The sequence below is a fragment of the Zootoca vivipara genome, chromosome 6 (assembly GCF_963506605.1).
Source record: "Zootoca vivipara chromosome 6, rZooViv1.1, whole genome shotgun sequence".
Taxonomy (NCBI): Eukaryota; Metazoa; Chordata; class Lepidosauria; order Squamata; family Lacertidae; genus Zootoca; species Zootoca vivipara.
Genome location: NC_083281.1, coordinates 93045577 through 93068939, shown reverse-complemented (window position 1 = coordinate 93068939; position 23363 = coordinate 93045577). Strand labels below are relative to the sequence as shown.

The window sequence follows — 23363 nt, the reverse complement described above, 5'->3', positions numbered from 1 at the left end:
GTGGAAACTTCCTCTGTTCATCCTTTTTCAGTCCGCCCGCCCCCCCGCCCCCGATTCTGGGAGAAAGTGGTGCAGGAGAGGTTGGGGAAGCAGCTGGCTTGCCTCTTGCCTGACCTACCTCTTCCTCCAACCCATCCCGTGCTCAGCCTCCAGCTCTGAAACACCCCTTGCCTCCAACTCTTGCCTCCACAAATCACTGGCACTCCCTCCTGAGTCAGACTCCAGCCCCCATTCCCCTAGTGCACACTCCTGCCAGTCCCTGACAGGAGAGCACTGATACAAGCTCCTCCACTGCTCTTCATATATTTATAATACACTCTGTGTATTAAAATGGAAGGATTTGTGCTTGTTCTTTCCATCTTGGCCCATCCTTTCCCTGGAGAGTTCAAAGCCTTGAGATCTATAGAGGAAATGGTTCTTGTGGTTCTGTAAACAGGCATTGTCCATCGTGTGGCAATGTGGTGGCATTCCAATTGTGGAGCTCTCATCCTCTGGAGGTATTGTTTGGCTCCTTCACTGACAATCTTCCAGTGTCAAGTCAGACGTTTTTACCCAGACCTTTAGGGGGAAATGGATACATAAAAGTCCCTTGGTTTTCCTTATGTCGCTGCTGGGATGTTAGAGAGTTTTCACTGTGAATAAGCTGGGTTCAATGAATAACATATATTTTAATAAAAAAATTCCTTCAGTAGCACCTTAAAGACCAACTAAGTTTTTATTTTGGTATGAGCTTTCGTGTGCATGCACACTTCTTCAGATACAGTGAAATAGAAGTCCCCAGGCACTTATGTAGAGAAGGGGTGGGGATGGGGAGCGGAGGGGGGATCACTCAGAAGGGTGGTGGAAGTGGGTGTTTGACTGACTGATAGCTGTTGATGACCGAAAACGACTGCAAATGGTTTTGCATGAAAAAGCAAGGGTTGAGATGGCTGAAGATCGCTTATCATGTATAATGAGATAAGAATCCGATATCTCTGTTCAAACTCTGTTCATATATTTTAAATAACTGTGCCATTTGTATCTTGTGTTGTTTCATCTGAGTGTTTCACAAACCACTCTAGGTTCCCAATGTCACATCTCACTTGGTCATCAGTCCCAAATATCTTTAGATTGCAATACAAGATGCTGAGTCCCAATCCCTAGGGCAGCGTTTCTCAACCACTGTTCCGCGGCACACTACTGTGCCGCGAGACGGTGGCTGGTGTGCCGCGACGTGAGGCAACGAGAAGGGCGATTTGCGGCCGCCAATAGGCAGCGCTGACCCGCCGGAAAGAAAGCCGGCCGGGTCAGTCTGGAGGGCGCGAGGGCGCAAAGGGTGTTACTCCGTCATCTCCTCGCGCTCGCTCCCTGAGCGAGGCAGCACTTCATGGCCGAGGCCGCCTCCTCGCGCTCTCCCCGCGCGCTCCATGGAGAAGGCAGCGGCGGCAGCGGCGCAGGGCGGTGGGGACTCCGGAGCAGCAGCAGCCCCGTCCAGCGGCGGCAGTAACAGCAGCAGCCGCAGCCCCACCTCGGCGGGCTCCTCGCCGTCCTCCTCCGCCAGCCGGGGAGGGCTCTCGGGCTGCCAAGGAGCAGCGGCAGCGGCGGCTACACCAGCGGGGAGGCCGGAGGGAGGCGGCGGTGGCGGCAGCAGCAGCAGCCCCAGCTCAGCCGCGGCCAGCCCAGGAGGGAGCGGGGGGCTGGCGGCAGGCAGGACGATGGAGGCGGTGCTCGAGGGCTCTCTCAGCAAGTACACCAACCTCATCCAGGGCTGGCAAAGCAGGTAAATGTTGTGGGAATGACCTCTCTCAGTCTCATTTTTTTGGGGTGTGTGTGTGTGCCAGTGGGTCGACCTACTTCCTTTCCCCCCTGTCTCCCCACCCTCCCTATTCCTCAGTCCCCCACCCATTCCCAACCCCCAGGATTTGCCCCGTCTTTTAATGGTGGTGTGCCGTGTGATTTTTTTGACGGAACAAGTGTGCCGTGGCCCAAAAAAGGTTGAGAAACACTGCCCTAGGGAGCTGAAGGCTGTTGAAAACCACATCCACCAACTTAAGAGCCACAACATTGCTAAGTCTGAATGACTATCTGTCAATGATTCTTTAGCTGTGATTCCTGCATTGCAGGGGATTGAACAAGATGACCTTTGGGGTCCCTACAATTCTATGATTCTATAAGCTGCCTATCACATGGATCCAGCCAGTTGTGCAGAGACGCAGCATTATCAGCACCGCACACACTACAGGCAACTAAGGTGGGGGCATGACAGAAATTGACAACTACAGTGGAACCTCTACTTACGAATTTAATCCGTTCTGGATGCACATTCATATGTAGAAACATTTGTAAGACGAAACACGGTTTCCCATACGAATGCATTGGGAATGGATTAATTCGTTCGGGAGCCTCACCTCCCTCGCTGCCCTGCGCTCACCGCCACCGCTGGATCGAGCCCTCACTGCTGCTGCGAGGCTGGCCTTCTGCCAGTCTTGCAGGATCGGGCGTTTGCCGCCGCCGCGAGGCCGGCCTTCTGCCAGCCTTGTGGGATCGGGGCCTTGCCGCTGCAGCGAGGCGGGCCTTCTGCTGGCCTCGCAGGATCGGGGCCTCACCGCCGCTGCGAGGCCGGCCTTCTGCCAGGCTGGCGAGATTGGGCGCTTGACGCCGACGCCGACGCGAGGCCACCTCTCCTGCCCTCGGCTTCTCTGCTTGGAGCGCAGCCGGAGCCGCCATGCGGAGGAAGCGCCCTCCGCCCCTCAACGCCTCCCCAGCCTTGGCGCCCGCGCGGTACTACTGGCCCCGCCGGGAGAGGCTCCGCATCGCTGCCGCCCGCACTGTGTCCGCGTGAGCCCAAGTCCCACATAGCCGGCCACGGGTGCCCTGGCTCGGCCTCCGACGTCACCAGGACTGCAACTCCCATCACCCCACCACCTCTACCAGTGTTCTTGGGAGATGAGGTCTATCAATGGCTACACACGACCTCAAGAAGTGGAAGCAGCAGGTCTTTTATCACCTGGAGAGCAATGCTGGCAGATGCATGTTGCCTTCATGCCCTGCTCCTGGGTGCTTGACTAGATGGACCTTTGCTAATATCCAGCAAGGCTCTCCTGATCTGCTAACACCAGTGTTGAAGCTGCCCACAAAGCCAGCCCAACCTCAAGAACAGCAGTCTACAGAAGTTAGGAGGAATTCAGTCTAATCTGCTAAGCAGATTGCTCTGCCTGTTGTTTCTGCTTGCCTGACAGAATCATCTCTCATCTTCTCCTCCTGCACACTGTTTTGGGGGTTCTCTCCCCAGAGCCAGTTTGCAGGAGGTGGTGGAGGGAAGCCCTGTTGCACTAGTGGAAGTCCTTGCGTACGCTTCCACTGGTGGGGCTCATTAGTTGAATCTCACCCCTAAGCATGCTCATGCAAAACACCTTTGGTAGTCTCCATGCAAGGCCCCTAATTCTCCAACAAGAAAGCCCCTCTGCCACAAACCTGGGAAGTAGCTGGGAGCCAAATGATACTCAGGTAGATAGATGGACCCTTATTTGTTCAATAGATGGACCCTTATTTCAGCTCAGTAAGGAAGTTCCTGATGTGTCTTGCTGTAAATTGCATAATGCGCACAAACCTTCCGGTGACAAAGTGAAACCACGATGTCAGAGAAAAGGGCTGCCAGGGAAAGGAAGTGTCTTCAAGAACACAGCCATTCATGCTGGTGCCCAAACCGTAACTTGAACTCCCCATCCTAGTATCCACACAGTGCACAGCAGAAGCAAGTATGTCCAGGGGGAAGCCAGCTGGCAGGACAAACCTTGGGGCTTTCCAAGCTCCTTGCAGCAGCTGTTTGAGTCAGAACTTGATGGAGCAAGTTCCAAGGGAATAAAAAGACTTGGAGTCAGTCCTCTTCCTTACATCTAGACCAGCTGTCTCCCCTAGCAGAAGCACTCTTAGCTTCTGAACTGATGTTTCCAACACTTACTCAGGGAAGGGAATGAATGGCTTAAAACAAACCATCCATTCTTCCTCTGGCTATGCAAACACTTGGAAGGGTGGCTATACCAGGTTAGCAGTAATGGGGGGGGGGATTAAACAAAAGTAGTGAGGAGGCCTTTGAATGACAATAATTACGAGTTCAGACACCCCCCAAAAGAACAGAAGAGCCTCCAAACTTGGATCAAACTATTCTTGAAAAGCAAAGTAAAAATGCTCTAAATCAGTGGTTCTCAAACTTTTTTGGGCCACAGCCCACTTGGTTCCATAAACTCATTCTCTGTGCCTCCTATCCTACCCTACCCTATCCTATCAAAAGCATTATTCAGAATAATGGTTTGCATGGTCCACAAAGGCAGTTAATAACACCAAAAAATTAATTGCACATTTATACAAAATCCAATTAAAACTATTTAATTAATTCAACAAAACTGATGAACTTGATCCAGTGACACCAACTTTTCAAGTCTGATAGACATTTACACCTCCAGTGCCCTCCTGCCACCCCCTTGCCTCTTAGTGTCTCCCTAGGTAAAAACAGCATTTCCATGTGCTGCTCTGGTTCATCAGAAGCAGATTAGTCATGCTGGCCACATGACCTGGAAGCTGTCTGCGGACAAACGCGGGCTCCCTTGGCCTAGAGCGAGAGATGAGCGCCCCAACCCCAGAGTCGTCCGCGACTGGACCAAACGGTCAGGGGTACCTTTACCTTTACCTTAGGTAACCCTATTGCCCTCTGCCGCAGTTGGCACTACCACTCAGTTTGGGAACCACTGCTTTAAATAAATGATTTCCTGATATTTAATCTGTAACATTTCTGAACAGTTACTGTATACATCTACAGAAGTCCACTTCCCAGGTTCTCCCCGCAATGTGGCAGTTACACTCCCCAGAAGTAATCCCCCTGCCCCTGCAAAGGGGTAAATGTATGCAAAGACTACTATCATGTTCCAAACTTTCCTGTGTCGTTCCAATACTTCTGGCAGCTGTGCACTTTCCACACTGTTTAGCTCTCAATCCTCTTAGCCAGTCTCCACCACTCTGATGCCCTCCAGATGTTTTGAACTGAATCTCCCATCAGCCCCAGACAGTATGGTTCAAAACATCTGGAGGACACCAGGTTGGGGAGAAACTGCACAGATAGTATTTGTAACAAGTCAAGAGGGCCAGGCATCCTTATTGCTGTTTTTATTTTGAAATGATATCACATTCACTCAGTTCTCAAAACAGCTTCTGCCATTAAAGCACACAGAAATCCCAAAATCCAAGCACAACAACAATATAAATAAGGCAGAAGGGAAACCAAAAACAACCAGCAGCAAAGCAACCAGGAACAGATCCACCCTCAAGGAAAATATTCTTGTAGTCCAAAATTCTACTGTATTCCACCACCCCCTCCAATACAGCCGGAGCACAGAAACCTTCTGTACGATCCTCCATAAAGAATAGACCATAGGGTGCCACCACTAAAAAGGCCCTTGCCCTTCAGCCTGGACTCAAACAAGGTCAGTACCTGGATTAGAACCTTTTCACCTAATGACATCAATGCATTGCAGAGCTGACAGACAAGGCGGGAACAGCCCGTAAGCTATCACGAACCCTGGCCTGCTTTTTAAGGTCAGTACCAAAAAAATTGAATGATAGGCTATTTCAAACATGTGTTGCAATACCTCTGGCTCATTCTCATCAAAGGCATGGGGACACAATTTAAACCAATGTAGGTGTCCAAACAATCTTCAACAATGGCCCCACATAGAGTCTGTTAGATCATGTGGTAACTGATAGGCTGGGCTACTGTATCACAATGGTCCTGTTAGCCTTCTTTAGAAGTGGCTGAAGTTGACGTACCTACCAATGTACAGGAATGCATCCTGAAATGTTTTTCAACTTTGCTCCCCCAGATGCACACAACAGCACAACCCCAGTTCCAAATCCAGCTGATCCAGAGAGGCTTTGGGAGTCCCCTCTCCCCTCCCTGCCCCCAAAAGTCAGGTGTCTGGCATACTCATCCAGTATGGGTGGCACTTTCACAAATCACACCCACCCTTTTTCTAAAGCCAGTTTCCCCGCTACTTGAAACACAGCTCCAGGAAAGGAAGGGGGGAGGGACTGTATGACTGTCACAAGGGACAGCCAATTAGTACTCTTCACAGCCGGCTTCTATTGGAAACAGGAAGAGCAGTTTGCCTGAAAGTTGTCTTCTCTGAGAAAGTTGTAGCTAGAAAGTGATTCACAGCGGACTTGCCATTCAAGCCATGTATGTCTAACACTCCTAAGTTATAAAATTCTACCTGGGCCTTCAGGAGCAGAGCCCCAAAATGTTTTCCACTCTTCTACAAATAACAAAACGTGGGTGGCGCTGTGGTCTAAACCAGGCACCCCCAAACTGCGGCCCTCCAGATGTTTTGGCCTACAACTCCCGTGGTCCCTAGCTAAGAGGACCAGTGGCCAGGGATGATGGGAATTGTAGTCCAAAACATCTGGAGGGCCGAAGTTTGGGGATGCCTGGTCTAAACCAGTGTTTCTCAACCAGTGTGCCTCCAGATGTTTTGGGACTACAACTCCCATCATTCCTGACCACTGGTCTTGCTAGCTAGGGATGATGGGAGTTGTAGTCCCAAAACATCTGGAGGCACACTGGTTGAGAAACACTGGTCTAAACCACAGAGCTTGAGACTTGCCGATCAGAAGGTCGGCAGTTCGAATTCCCGCCACAGGGTGAGCTCCCATTGTTCGGGACTGCCCACCTAGCAGTTCGAAAGCACATAAAATGCAAGTAGATAAATAGGTACTGCTCCTGCGGGAAGGTACACAGTGTTTCTGTGCACTGCTCTGGTTCACCAGAAGCGGCTTAGTCATGCTGGCCACATGACCTGGAAGCTGTCTGTGGACAAACGCCTGCTCCCTCGAGATGAGCGCGCAACCCCAGAGTTGTCCGAAACTGGACCTTACGGTCAGGGGTACCTTTACCTTTTACAAATAACAAACTTTTAAAACGAGATCCAAAGGACTTCCAAGCCCCATAATTTAAAGTTGAGGGGCTCTCCTAGGCAGGGTAGCACTCTGGGGCAGCATTCTGGGGCCAGTACCAATGCAAAAAATTCCATTGCTCAGGTTGACTTTGAGTCTGACTTGCATGGGAGTGCACACCTGAAAACATCGCACTTCAATGGGCTCCTGACACAATTTGCTCGTGAGTGTTCCTACCAGGATCGATTGACAGAATCCCCTTCCCAATAAGACATCCCTCCCCCCCATGTGCAACTTCAAGCACTGGTGGAGGAATAGGAGTGCAGGAGGAGCACACCACCCCCAGCAGTGTGATCCCGGTGGGGTGCCATCGCGGCTGCCCCCCTGCGCACACTGGGCACCACACCCCTGTGGGTGGCGCACCATGCCCCTGGGACACGCACCAGCCCCGCCCCCGCCTGCTCTCCACCCCCCAGAGTCAGAGCATGAAGCTCCGCCACTGACTTCAAGATTTGTTCCTGAATCAAGCACATATATCTTTGCAGAAGTACAGAAGTTGAGGCATTCTCTCAACTAGTTTAATTGGCCCGCCTGCATAGTTTAGCCTTCTTCCAAGAATTTGGAGATTCACATATCACATCATAGGAACAGTGCTTGCTGAACTTCTATTTACCATTTCATGGCTACGGAGAAGGCAAAAGGAACCTTGACATCTTTTGCCACTTCACGGCTCTCACCTTGGTGAACAGCAATCGGATATGTGCACATGAAAATCACAATGGCTGGGACAATGCAGAAGTTTATGAGGGACAACAGATCTGTGAGAGCCCATTGGCACACACAGGTTGCCACTTGATATCATAGCCAGAAGCAACAAATATGCTTCTGGTTAATCCTACCCAAAATACTGGCATGGGACCTACTTCAGGCACTGAGTAAACGTAATGCAACATGGACAAGCGCTATGTAAAAGCTATGTAACTATCTAAGCCAGCCTCCCCCAATCTGGTGCCATCCATATGTTTGGACAACAAGACTCACCATTGAGCACAACCATGTGGTATTGTGTCTGGTGGGAGCAAGCCCAGGGTGGCTGGGCCTGATGGGAATTGTATTCCAAAACATCTAGAGGGCACCAGGTTAGCAAAGGTTATCTTAGGGCAAGTTGTATCAAGTGAGACCTGTTTACTTTCTCCACTCCACTTTCCAAACGTGTCCTATAGTGTGAATCATATTTAAGGTCACATGAATTGGATGCATTTACTAGATCACAAAAACTTGATCTCAAGTCATTGCTTGATATCAAACTGAAAGGGAAGGGAAACTTTTTATGGGCTGACACCATGCAATGGTGGGCCTCTACTATACACACAGCTGCTAAAAAGCCCGTTCCCCTGCTTTTTTAAAGTGCTTTTTCGACATGATCTAGGCATTGCTGGCAGGGGCTGATGGAAGGTGTAATGCAATTGCAATACATCTGGAAGCCACAAGGCTGAGGAAGGCTGACATGGGCATAGCCAGGATATTTGTTGTGGGGGGCGGGCTTCTGTTAGGGGGAAGAGCTTTTGTTAGTGGGGCTGAATGCCAGATTTGTATTGATTATTATTATTTTTTACAAAAAAGCTCCCAAAATCTGAACACATCTGTAAATCAAACAACATGCATTCAGTGTGCTTCAAGAATTAATGTGGCTAAGAGGCCTCCAAGAAATGGATGCCAGAGAAATTCCTCTGCGTCTCTCTCAATAGTCATGTTGTTTCCATTAAGGAGGGAATATATTCTTCTCTTCCAGCAGATCAGGCAACACACACACACACACACACACACACACACACACACACAGAGAGAGAGAGAGAGAGAATATATTGGTGCATTATTGAGATAAAAAAAGGACCTCTGGCTAAACCCCAAATCTAGTTTTCACAACCCTCCTCTCATCTTCCCCTCCCCAGTGCCAGAGGATCAAACGTGAGTGAGCTGCAGGGGAAATCTTGTTCACGCACAAGAGCTATGGCGTCACTCTTTTTGCCATTAATGCCTGGAGACGGGTGGCTAAAAATAGCCCTTGTGGAAAAGGCACTCTTCAAATGCAGCGGCAAGGAAGGGGGAGGAGAGAGCTCTACTAGCTGCTGACATACTAAAGCTGAACCAATACAACACTCACCCACCAAACATCTCCCCTTCAAATAACTGGTGTGTTTTGATTGCGGTGGTATCTCCTGCCCACCCTCTTTTCTAAATTAGCTGGCTCTAGAGGACACAATTTACTAGGTAGCCTTGCTTGCCAGAATTGGCCGTGCATCATTATTTTCATCTGATATGAAGCATTCTTCCACTTCTTTGTCCCCCAATCTCTCAGCTCCCTTTTCCAGTCACTCTAAAGGCAACAAAATAAATTTAAAAATAGCCAAAGTAATTAAATCCCAACTGATGCCCAAAAAAAGCACACACTTCCATCTTCCAAAATGCTTTTATGAAAATTTGCTTTTTTAAAAAACAGAAACAGCAGGCTGAACATGGAAATGTATTTCCCCCCATTATGTAGCCATAACAGTGGGTCCAGCGTTAAGCCCTCATATTTTCCATTCCCAGTGTGTCGTTCCAAAACTTAAGATTAAATTTGCAAAAAGCAGGCACTTGAATAGTTTTTGACAGGCAGGCAAGTGGAGGTCTGCTTCTACAAATCACTTATGCAGGGGAGCATCTCACACACTTTCTGGCCTCACCATGACTTGCGCAAGTTTCCTGCTGGGTCTCCCAGGTAGCCAAATGAATCAATTGGAAAAGAGAAAGGGGAAGGGGAAGGGGAAGGAACCTGCTTAGAGCAAGATAGGTTTTGGTGCCACCATCATTTCAGGGATTGGGTCCAAGAAGCAAGAAAATGTTGCTCTCCCTTCTCTTCCAGCTTCTCATCCACAATCTGCAAGCCCTAGGACCATGCTGAAGTTCGCTGACTCACAGGGAGGTGTACACACAGCCTGCAATGTTTATAAACCTAAAAGCCACGTGCTGGCAGGCGGGCAAGCAAGCAGACTGCAGCAAGAACCAATTGGTAATTTTGACTGCCAACCACCGCTGCCGTAAGGCCTCATTTCCAGGCAGGTGGGAGGAGGAGGAGAAAGGATACTCTTTCAAATGTCCCAAACACTCTAAAATGAGGCACACCCATTATCCAAAGTGCTTCTGCAGATTTGACCAGATTTGTGGCCTTAGGAAACCAATAGGGGAGACAATGCCAATGCAGAATCTGAAAGCTTCTCCCATTTTAAAAAGGCACCTTCCTTCCTCTCTTGATTTTGCCTTTAATGAAATAGTTATACCATGGATAAAGAAAGGCAAATTCAAGCTGTAGCTCTGCAGAGCAATAAATTATTGATGTTGCGTATTGTAATACTTTACCCAGGTGCATATATAGGAGAAGCCAATAAGGTTATGTAACGGGTGGCGCTGTGGTCTAAACCACTGAGCCTCTTGGGCTTGCTGATCAGGTCAGCGGTTCGAATCCCCGCGACAGGGTGAGCTCCCGTTGCTCTGTCCCAGCTCCTGCCAACCTAGCAGTTCGAAAGCAGGTCAAAGTGCAAGTAGATAAATAGTTACCGCTCCGGCAGGAAGGTAAACGGCGTTTCCGTGCGCTGCTCTGGTTTCGCCAAAAGCGGCTTCGTCATGCTGGTCACATGACCTGGAAACTGTCTGCGGACAAACGCCGGCTCCCTCGGCCAGTAAAGCGAGATGAGCACTGCAACCCCAGAGTCATCTGCAACTGGACTTAACTGTCAGGGGTCCCTTTACCTTTACCTTTTTTTATGATAACCAGAAGTGAGTCAGGGAAAATCTTTAATGAACGCCCCTCGTACATAAACACAACTGAATCACCCTCAAAGAAAGTCTGGGTGAACAAACGAGTCTTCAGTGGGTGTTGAAATGCCAATGCTCACCTGATGTTCATTGGGAGCACATTCCAATGGCAGGTCAGACTAATCTGATCTCATTTTTTGACAGAATTACAAGCCTGGTAGATGAAGGGAACGCTGTGGATGTAGCCTATCTTGATTTCAACAAGGTGCCCCGTGATATTCTTGTAAAGAAGCTGGAAAAATGTGGGCTAGACAATGCTACCATTCAGTGGATTTGTAACTGGCTGACTGACCGAACCCAAAGGGTGCTCATCAATGGCTCCTCTTCATCCTGGAGAGAAGTGACTAGTGGGGTGCCAAAGGGTTCTGTCTTGGGCCCAATCTTATTCAACATCTTTATCAATGACTTGGATGATGGGCTTGAGGGCATCCTGATCAAGTTTGCAGATGACACCAAATTGGGAGGGGTGGCTAATACCCCAGAGGACAGGATCACACTTCAAAATGACCTTAACAGATTAGACAACTGGGCCAAAGCAAACGAGATGAATTTTAACAGGGATAAATGTAAAGTACTACACTTGGGCAAAAAAAAAAAAAATGAAAGGCACAGATACAGGATGGGTGACACCTGGCTTGAGAGCAGTACATGTGAAAAGGATCTAGGAGTCTTGGTAGACCACAAACTTGACAGGAGTCAACAGTGTGATGCAGCAGCTAAAAAAGCCAATGCAATTCTGGGCTGCATCAATAGGAGTATAGCATCTAGATCAAGGGAAGTAATAGTACCACTGTATTCTGCTCTGGTCAAACCTCACCTGGAGTACTGTGTCCAGTTCTGGGCACCACAGTTCAAGAAGGATACTGACAAGCTGGAACGTGTCCAGAGGAGGGCAACGAAAATGGTCAAAGGCCTGGAAACGATGCCTTATGAGGAACAGCTTAGGGAGCTGGGTATGTTTAGCCTGGAGAAGAGAAGGTTAAGGGGTGATATGATAGCCATGTTCAAATATATAAAAAGGATGTCATATAGAGGAGGGAGAAAGGTTGTTTTCTGCTGCTCCAGAGAAGCGGACACGGAGCAATGGATTCAAACTACAAGAAAGAAGATTCCACCTAAACATTAGGAAGAACTTCCTGACAGTAAGAGCTGTTTGACAGTGGAATTTGCTGCCAAGGAGTGTGGTGGAGTCTCCTTCTTTGGAGGTCTTTAAGCGGAGGCTTGACAGCCATCTATCAAGAATGCTTTGATGGTGTTTCCTGCTTGGCAGGGGGTTGGACTGGATGGCCCTTGTGGTCTCTTCCAACTCTATGATTCTATGATTCTAGGTGCTACCACACTAAAAGCCCTGGTCTTTGTAGACATAAGGCAAAACCTCATGAGCATACAGCACTACTAATGATCCTCTGCCAAGGATCCCCCACCCAACCCTTGGCCACAGTGCCCGCCCTGGCGCTGTGGTGCGACGGATCCCTCCGCCCCCCCCCCCCGTTTCTCAGGACGGCGGGTGAGCACTGCTGCACAGCGGGCGGGCTCAGCTGCCGCAAGCTCTGCTGCACGGCGGGTGGGCAGGCAGGCACAGCTGCGTGGCGCCCCCCTGGCGGGCTGTAGGGCCGGCCCTGCTTGGCCATAACTAGCTGGGGCTGGTGGTGATTGTAGTCAGCAATACCTAGAGGGTCACAGATTTCCCAGCTGGGCATCACATTTCGATATGGGCTCTCGAAGAATTAAGAGATCCAACCAAACACCAGCGTCCGATTCATATGTGGGACAGGATCAGTCCAAACCCAGGAATCAGAGACAGCAACCAGAAGCAGACTATCACAGATGGCTGAAGAAGATACTGGGGGTAATTCGTAGATTTCATAAAACTTTGCTTATCTCTGCTTTAACTTAGCATTCAAACCTCTATTTAAAAAAAGAAAAAACCCAGGTTTGCTTTGGACTTCTTCATTTCCAGCAAATTAGCCTGTTTCTCCACAGAAGTAAAACAAGAATTATGCTGGTGACCTCCCACATAGGTTTGCTGAGAGGATACATATGAGATAAGGAGATGCTTCTGTCCAACTGAGTTGCAGAGGACAATGAAGGATGTGTACTTAAAAATATGAAAACCCAAATCCTATACCAGAAAATCAGCTTAGATTCCTTCATTGCAGGGGGTTAGACTAGATGACCCTTTGGATTCCTTCCAACTCCACAATTATATGAAATGCAGGATTCTGCGACCTGGATCAGCTTTGTAAATTAAAGTTAATATATATGTATTGTTCTGCATAGTTTATCCTGATCCACTTGCAATGAGAAAAGCCTGGAGGGTCTGCATCAGGCACTAACAGTACACCTCCCCCCCCACTGCCACTGGAATTCATCACTCCTGCACCCCACCCCCTAGTTAGATTCCGACGTCTCACCACATATGGTCCACAAACTTGGTTCAGAAGACGTGCTTTGCGATTTGCGTTTTTTTAAGAAGGGAGTGGGACTGAGGTTTTCAAGAAGCCATTTTCTGTGCTCGGTATTAATATCATACATCGTACTCCCTTCTGGGCCAGAGCTGCAGCACCCACAAAGCCCTGGTTATAAAAGTACATACATACACATATTTAGCAGGCCTTGGGTCTAGCTCCAGGAGACAAGAGGATGCATCTTTCTTTCTTTCTTTCTTTCTTTCTTTCTTTCTTTCTTTCTTTCTTTCTTTCTTTCTCTCCTACCCACCCCCGACTTGTTTCACTTCTATTTGTCCTTGATGAGAAACTATGATAGTTGGACTTTGAGAGATTATTACTTGTCTGTTGCAGTGTACATAGCTTGCTTTGAGCTGGATTGCACGATGGGATGGTTCCTGAAGAATTAAAAGTCTTTTGCAACTTAAAACAAGCCTTTGATCTTTTGAGCACACACCCACTGCCTCTCCTCCTAACAGCAGCACCTGGACTTATAAGAGCATTTGATGTCTTTTTGACTTCCAGCATCTCTGCTTCATCCTGCACCAACTCCTTGTCTTTGTGTGACACTTCACACCAGAGAAACTTTCCTTCAGGCTAGTGTCCCAGCAGATGTTGTAGGACTCCAACTCCCATCACCCCCAGTCAGCATGGTCAATGATCAGGGATCATTGGAGTTGTAGTCTCAGTCGGAGAGGAGCTATAGTTCAGTGCAGAAGCACAGACTCTGTAGGCACCAGGTCACAGATTCAATTTCCAGCATCTAATCCTGTTAAATGGGTCTCAGGAGGCAATGGCTGCAAAAGGACCCTACCTGGACCTTCAGAGTCATTATCAGAGAGGGAAACCTGGGCTGTACTGACCAATGGTCCAACTAGGTAAGGCAGCTTCATCTATAACCATGCCAGCAGCTCAGTTTGTGACCTTGCAACACAACAAGTATTTTAGGAGTCAAAGATGAATGAGTAGGAGGATGTTGCTCCTGTCTGAGTCTAGATTATTGCTGCCTCCACACATCAGCAAAGCAATCACAATTAAGACCCTCTCCTGACAGCAAAGTGGAGGAGTCACCTTCACCTCCTATCTCACTCATTAAGTTAAATTGCATGGGAGTTAAGTATCCACAAAGTAGGATGCAAGGGAGACTGCCAGTGGCAAAGAGACATTCCTCTGCCTTCTTTCATCTGAAAATCCCTTACAGCATTACAATACAGACATAGGGGGCTCAAGGTGTTCAGTCCTGTGGAACCAGCTCAATTTTCAGCAACACCCTTACACTGCTTGGCCTTTCTTGCCCTCACTTTGTGTTTTGCTTCCTGACAACTGCAAATAAACGACTGAAAATAATTTGTCAAACACATATAAATTTAGAATATTTTCTCCTGGACTGACCCAATTACACAAGCAACCTAAACAGTTGCTTGGGGCAACTATATATTTTAGGAGCACAAGCAAAACCTCTGAAAGCACAAGCAAAACCTCTGAAAGTTCCAGGACCTCTTGCTACATCCCAGAAAATGCTCGGCTCATAAGAGGCATCCAACTCTTGGATCATGAGCAGCAAAACCTTGGCTTAGCGCAAGACATTGCACCAAGTATTATGGTCCCCTTTCAAAAGAAAAAACAGTCTAACATGCAAATGTTACAAGTATGGGGCTATAAATATCCACTGAGCCACAGCAAAGGAACAGGTCTCAGAAAGGGGTATTTTAATCCAGACCCAAAAGATGAATAATATTCTTCCAGAGAAGGGTCGTAACTCAGTGGCAGAGCATCTGCTGTGCATGCAAAAGGTCCAGATTCAATCCCCAGCATCTCTAGGTAGGGAAACCCGAGACAATCGCTGCCAGTCAGTGTTCAACGTTCTGACTCAGAACAAGGAAGACTCCTGTTCTTGATGGTGGAAGTTTCAGAAGAAGGAAACACATCTGGATCACCACATGTGATGGCAGGCACAGAAGAAATTGGAACCCAACTGAAAAAGTTTTACCCAAGCATAGGGCTGGCCAATATATTGATATTGATCATCCAATACTGGTTTCTAGACTACATCATGATAACCATTTGAAAATAACTGATGTGGAAATACATCACGGATCACAGCATGTGCATGCATGCAATGTATGTTTGCCTGGAAGCAGCTGGCAGAAAGCACACTTTCTTGAAGCCAGTGCCGATGCTGAGTCGCTGAGATGCCACAAAGTAAGTAGGGTAAGTAGCCCTGTGTCATTCCAGCCTCTTTCCTCCCTTGCTCCCTTCTGTCTGTGTGTCCTTGACTTACCAAATGCCTGATCTTCATGCCCTCCCACCTGCCCAATCTCCAGCACACCTGATCTCCCCCCCACACATACAATCTCCAAAGACTGCTCCTTCACACACTCCCCACCTGCACTGCTCTTTCACCCCACCTCACCCCCCCATGGCTGTTCCTTCGCCTGATGATGATGAGAATTATTTATTGAATTTATATACTGCCCTATACCCAGAGGTAGTCCAATGTTTCAGACATCATTATACAGTATATCACTAAATTGCAATGTTTAGCTAGTGATATGTCGCTGTGTTGAAAACCAGATATTGCCCAGCCCTACCCAAGCAATTAGAAATCAACATACATGGAATCTCAAAGTCATTGTATTTAAACATCAATTACCAGTACTCTATTGACCAGGACTATTTCATGCACTTACTATGAATCATAGGATCATAGAATAATAGAAGTGTATAACAGCTCTTGCCGCCAGAAAGTTCCTTCTAACGTTCAGCTCAGGCTTCCTCAAACTCAGCCCTCCAGATGTTTTTGGCCTGCAACTCCCATTATCCCTAGCTAGCGGGACGAGTTGGTGGTCAGGGATTATGGGAATTGTAGTCTCAAAACATCTGGAGGGTTCCTTGTCTGGCAGAGCTCAGAAAGCTCTTTGGTCTCCCCCAGATCTGAGAGTGATGAACCAGGGTGGGAGACAGAGTGAGCGCAGGTAGGAAAAAACAATTCCAGTGAAGACAACCAAACACTGGTTTGCGTTCATGTTTCATGCCCACCAAGTAGCAATGGAGGTCATGAAAAAACCCTCTTTTCCACCTCCACTGCATCCTCTTTATGCCAGCCAGCTTGAACTTTTCCAGGTAGTTTGGAGCTCAAAGGAAGCTGAATAATGCCCACTATACCTGTAACTTGTACCATATCTGTAAGATATTTCAAAGATAAAACAGCTTGCATGTACTAGGGATTGGAACCCACTATTACAGCAGCAAGCATGAGATCTAGAGAAGTATCTCCTCTCTGGTTTTACAGGAATGAATTTCTGCTAGTGAAGCCCAAGGACAAAGTGCAATTCTTCTTCATGCAATTACTTGTGTATTGGATGCTTGTGTCTTGTGGCTCATTAAAATCCAGCCAGGAGGTGATGGCTCAATGTCTCCTTGTGGGAGGGAGAGGCAGTGATACCCTCCCTGGACCTGGACCTGGAAGACTTTAACAACTTTAGGACACTGGCAAATTCCCCCTTCCTTGAACCAGCCAATTTTCTGGAGCCATTTCAATTGGTGAAGAGGCCTAGTTTTGGCATATAGAGACTGCTTTGGTCACCTTGTACCAGGAGAGGGTGGGGGAATCTGACCCTGTTGGTTCTCCTTGATCTGTCAGCAGCTTTCCATACCATCAACCATTATATCCTTCAGCAGGGACTATAAAAAATTGGGGGTGTGGACACTGCTTTGCACTTGTCCCACTCCTACTTGAATGGGTAGCTCCAGCTGGTAGTGCTGATGGGATATTGCTCAGCCCATTGATTCCCCAGTATGATATTCCCCATGTTATTTAACATCTGCATGAAACCATTGAGTAATAATAATAATAATAATAATAATTTATTATTTGTACCTCACCCATCTGGCTGGGTTTCCCCAGCCACTCTGGGTGGCTTCCAACAAAGTGGGGGTCATCAAGCGGCTTGGAATGTTCTGTCAACAGTGCAACACACAGCTCTATTTTACCTTTTCATCCTCAGCAAATGAGGTGATTACGCTTTTTCTTACGTTACTGGTCAAGAACAGAACCATCACCACCTCCCCAAAGTGCCCCAGGATACATGGTTACAGAGTACTCCGAGATCAGTGCCCATTATGTATCAGAACAGATTATAGCTTAAAATTATACCAACCAACTTTTGCAGTGTGGAGGAGGCTCCAGCATGTCTTCTTTAGTCGAGGCGCACCAATCCATTGAAAATGTGTCCTTTTGTTTCAATCCCCTCACTAATTTTAACTTTTTAGTCAGATATTTTTCACAAGTGCTAACTGGCAGACTTCCTTATATCATGTGGTTATTGCTGCTCCCTCCAGAAATTTCCAATATCTTCAGACTACCAGCCTAAGACATTGTGAGCCTTTCTCTAGAATAAAGTGTCTAGGAAACTTAATAGACCAAACTCAAGAGGAACCTAGCCACCACAAAGTGTCTCCAGGAATTTAAAGAAGAATTTGGTGTGATGAAAAAAGATCTTCAGGAAGTTAAAACACAGGTCTCTGGTTTAAATGTGAGAGTAACAGACATTGAAACAACTAAGCTAACAGACTTAGAAAAGTTGCAGGAAGAAACACAAATTAGGCTTGCTTTTATTGAACTACGGGATAAGGAGAATCAATTAAGACTCAGGAATTTGCCGGAGCTGGAGAAGGGAAAAGGAGATTTGGGAGATTTAATCGCACAAGAATTTTCTGATTGGTGGGGCCTGGACAAAGAAGAGATAAAAGCCACTATTTTGAGGGCTTACAGAGTAGGCCCAAAAAAGAAAAAGGATTCCAATTTCTTGAATGACTGTATAGTGGTTTTTCAAACAAAGGAGCAAAGAGATAAGATATTAGGTCACCACTACCAGAAAAAATTGGAAGTTCTCCAGCATACGGTAATTTTGTTTAAAGAAACTCCTAAATTCTTTTTGGCTAAAAGAAATAAATATTTAGACCTGACAACGATTCTGACGAGGAAAAATATTTTCTTTAAATGGAAATTTCCAGAAGGCCTGGCATTTAAATACAAACAAAAAGAATACAAGATCCGATCGGTTGAGGATAAAAGAAGATTTTTGGAAAGCCACGCAGAGGATTTTAAATCACCAACTGGAGGAGGCCAAGGTTTGGGAGCAGGAGCTGGACCAGGAGCATTCGATTTAGAATTGCTGGCAGGAGCAGGAGCAGGGATTGGCGCTGGACCAGGAGACGAAGATTAAACTTTAAAGTAAAACAAGATGGCGTTAAGAGTACTTTCGTGGAACGTGAATGGACTAAATTCATGCGTTAAAAGAAGGAAGATTTATCATGTAGTTAAAAAACAGAATTTGGACATTATTTGTTTACAAGAGACCCATGTAATTAGGACTCATAGAAGAATTTTACAAAATAAGTTATTGGGCCAAGAATTTATATCTTCTGATAAAGTTAAGAAAAGAGGGGTAGTCATCTATGTAAAGGAAAAATATAACCCTAGACTATTGTTTAAGGATGAAACAGGGAGATATATCGCAGTGGAAATATCTCTGCAAGGCGAAAAATGTTTGATACTTGGAATTTATGCACCAAATGAAGCTAAATCAGACTTTTTCAAGAACATTCATACTGCGCTGTTGGAATATTTGGATTATAAGATCATAATGATGGGAGATTTTAATGGGGCTGTATCGACTATGATGGATAGAACTCAAAGACAAAAAATATCTAATGATGGCAAGCTTCCAAAAACATTCTTTGATTTGGTGGAGAATTTTGATTTAGTAGATGTTTGGAGGCTAAAAAATCCATTAGAAAAAGAGTTCACCTTTTTTTCGGACTCGCAAAAGTCAGGAAGTAGATTGGACTATATTTGGATTACAAAGGACTTATGTCCAAAAGTGACAAAAAGCGAGATATGCCCCAGAACTTATTCAGACCACAACGCAGTTTTAATGGAGTTAAAACAGTACCTGCAGGGTTCTTTTAGATGGAGGATGAATGACTCTTTACTGAGAAATGAGCAGATAAATAATAAGGCCCAGAAGATGTTGAAAGATTATTTTGAATTAAATCTGAACAAAGGACAAAATATTACAATGGTTTGGGATGCCGGCAAAGCAGTAATGAGAGGATTCTTGATTCAACAGAATACAATTTGGAAGAAGAGGAGGAATGAAAAGAAGGAAAAGATTTTAGACAAATTGAAAGAAAAAGAAAAAAAATTGAGAGATAATCCAAAAAGTCAGGAAGTTCAAAAAGAGATAAAAGCTTTGCAGGTGCAGTACTCCCAAATAATAAATGAAGAAATTGAATGGAAAATTAGAAGAATGAAGCAAAGATCTTTCGAATCGGCCAATAAATGTGGAAAATTGTTGGCTTGGCAATTGAAGAAAAGACAAAAAGAGAATACAATTATAAAGATTATGGATGAAGGAAAATCTATTGAGAACCCTGCAGAGATACGGAAATGCTTTACAAAATATTACAAACAGTTATATAAAAGGGAAAAAGAAGATTTAGATGGAATTGAGAAGTTTATAAAAGAAAATGGACTGCAAAAAATTCCAACACAACAAAAGAGCCTACTGAATGGATTGATTACAAGACAGGAGGTTGAAACAGCAATACAAGAATTGAAAAACGACAAAGCCCCAGGACCTGATGGACTTACCTCCAAGTACTACAAAACATTAAAAAACTGGTTGATACAACCATTAATGGAGGTAGCAAATGAGATTTTAGGGGGGGGCAAAGCACCAGAGACTTGGAAAGAAGCTTTTATCTCTCTGATACCAAAACCGGATGTGGATAAGACTCAGGTTAAAAATTACAGACCAATCTCCTTATTAAATGTGGACTATAAGATATTTGCTAGTATTTTGGCATCAAGATTGAAAAGGGTGTTGAAAGACTTAATTCATAAAGACCAGGCAGGATTCCTGCCTGGTAGACATATGAAAGACAATGTGAGAATTATAATAGATATTCTTGAGAGATTGGAAGTGAAAATAAACACCAAAGCAATGTTAATTTTTGTAGATGCCGAAAAAGCTTTTGATAATATCTCTTGGAATTTTATGAAAAGAAATTTTGTAAAAATGGAGGTTGGCCAAAACTTTGTTAATGGGATTAATGGTATTTACTCTGAGCAAAGAGCTAAGATTATTGTAAATAATGTGGTCTCAGAAGAGATAAGAATTGAGAAAGGAACAAGACAAGGGTGCCCACTCTCCCCCCTGCTATTCATTTCCGTTCTGGAGGTTTTGTTGAACATGATAAGGAACGATGATGGTGTTAAAGGAATTACAGTGGGTACAAAACAATATAAGTTAAAAGCCTTTGCAGACGATTTAGTACTGACCTTGCAGAACCCTGAACAGAGTGCAGTGAGAGTACTGCAGATAATTCAAGAGTTTGGCAGTGTGGCAGGCTTTAAGTTAAATAAAGGGAAAACTAAAGTACTAGAAAAGAACTTGACATTGCAAGAGAGACAGAATATAGAGGATTGCACAGGACTGAAGTGTGTAAAAAAGGTGAAATACCTAGGAGTTAATATGACGTCAAAAAATTTGAACTTGTATAAAGACAATTATGAGAAACTTTGGAAAGAAATCCAAAGAGATTTGGAAGTATGGTCAAGGTTGAAATTGTCCTTAATGGGAAGAATTGCAACTGTTAAAATGAATGTATTGCCGAGAATGTTGTTTTTATTTCAGGCCCTACCGATAGTTGACAAAATGAAATGTTTTCAAGAGTGGCAGAAGACACTGTCTAAATTTGTCTGGCAGGGGAAGAAACCCAGGATTAAATACAAACTTTTGACTGATGTAAAAGAAAGAGGAGGATTCTCCTTGCCAGACTTAAAGATTTATTTTGAAGCCGCAGCTTTTTGTTGGTTGAAGGAATGGTTTTTGTTAGACAATGATGACTTGTTGGATTTAGAGGGCCATGATAATGCGTTTGGTTGGCATGCATATTTATGGTATGATAAAGTAAAATTACACAAAGGTTTTAAAAGCCATATAATTAGGAAATCATTGTTTAATGTTTGGATTAGATACAAAGATCTATTGGAAAGAAAAACTCCTAGGTGGATCTCACCACTTGAGGCAAAGAAACCTAAAAGGACAAATATGGATGAGAATAGGTTGAAATACAAAGATATCCTGATGGAGGTGGGAAACCACTTTAAGTTAAGGCCATATGAACAACTGAAAGATAGGTTGAGTGACTGGTTTCAGTATGTGCAGATAAATGAAGCATTCAAGCTAGATAAAAAAATAGGATTCCAGACAGAAAAGTCGAAATTAGAAACGGAGTTATTAGAGACAGACTACAAGAATTTGTCTAGAATGTATAATTTGTTGCTAGAATGGCATTTGAAAGATGAGCAAACAAAATCAGTGATGATTGAATGGGCCAAGGACTTGGGTCATAATGTGATGATGTCGGAGTGGGAAAAATTGTGGAAGAAGAGTATGAAATTTACGGCTTGTACTGTGTTGAAGGAAAATTTGATGAAAATGATGTATAGATGGTATTTGACGCCGGTCAAGCTGGCTAAAATGTATCACAAAAGCGACAATAAATGTTGGAAATGTAAGCAGGATGTTGGCTCATTCTACCATATGTGGTGGACATGCCCTAAGATAAAAGGCTTCTGGGAAATGATTTATAATGAGTTGAAAAAGATGTTTAAAAACACATTTTTGAAAAAACCGGAAGCCTTTTTGCTTGGAATAATTGGGGAAGAAATCCCCAAGGACGATGTTAATTTGTTTATGTATGCCACCACAGCCGCTAGGATCTTAATAGCACAATATTGGAAAAAAGAGGAACTGCCTTCGAGGCAGGAATGGCAAATGAAAATGATGGATTATATGGAATTGGCAGAATTGACAGGAAGACTCCGGGACCAAACAAATGACAAAGTTTTAAAAGATTGGAAGAAATTTAAAATATACATAGGGTATGAATTTGAAAACTAGATTTTGAACATCCAGGAAAATAAAGAAGTTAAGGCAATAGGGAAATAATAGAAGATTGAAAGGGAGAAAATATGATAGATGATATAAAGATGAAATTTTTGAAGTGTTAAAGAGACTATATGATGGGTAAGAAGGATGATTTAGAAACTGCTACAGAAGTTTATAAAAAAGAAAATCAGATAGTAGGGAATTGGGGAAGCCAGAGGACAATGAATATTAAAATGGATTAGAGATGATATATTTTTTTTTTTGTATTTTTGTATTTTTGTATTTCTGTATTTTGATGTTTACTTTTTGTATTTGTGTTCTGTATGTGTGTTGATAAAATGTTTAATAAAAAATATAATTAAAAAAAAAAAAAAAACAAACTCAAGAGGAACCTGAGTGTGTAGTGTAAGGACAGCCTGCGAAAGGACAAAACCTTGGATAACAGGAAATAGAGAGATGCAACCCACACATCACCTGCGGTTGGTAGGACGGCAACTCTTGCCAAATCTTAGGATGGTTGTGTGACCTTCTATCGGACCAGTCAGAAACGGTAGCCTCTCCAACTCACTTTCCCCTCCCTCTCATATCTACCAAGAACTCCCAACCGCCACAAGCTGCAATGCTGAGCTTGGTGTTTCATCATCACCATAACTGCCTCCTCTTAGGGATTTTCCCACGAAGCAGCTCTCAGATCTGGAACAGCCCATGAGACCAGATTCTATTGGGGAGCGCATGGGGGAAAAGCTCTTCAGTTGTCAAGTTGCTCTTCGCAAAGATCAACATAACAGGAGGCAGAAACTGGCCTTGTCCTGAACAAGCAAATGATCAAACTGCTCACCCGCTTTCCCCCTTTTTGATGCCTCCCCAAAATTAGGAGAGGGAAAGTTCCTGTTTTGCACCATCGCTACCAAGCGGTCACTTCAAGTCACATCACAGAAAGGTTAAGACAGTCACCATGGTTACATCAGGATGATGTCACACCTGTTTCAAAGAGTCTCGTCTCCTTTGATAATTTTACAAGCTCATACAGAGATCTGGGAACAGGGAGAGAGAGAAATCATGGCTTGCCTGTCATAAACCTGGGGCACCTTTTTGATGCTCTTTGGACGCAAAGAAACTCCAAAGAAACTCAAAGAAAGCCAACACATACACACCAACTGTGGATGAGAAGCAGTGC

General features: G+C 45.1%; 1 protein-coding gene across 6 annotated transcripts in view; it reads right to left on the bottom strand.

Annotated features, from left to right (window-relative positions):
* Positions 1–23363, bottom strand: part of TET3 (tet methylcytosine dioxygenase 3) — a 98411-nt gene that overhangs the window by 55151 nt on the left and 19897 nt on the right. The gene's annotated exons all lie outside the window — the stretch shown is intronic.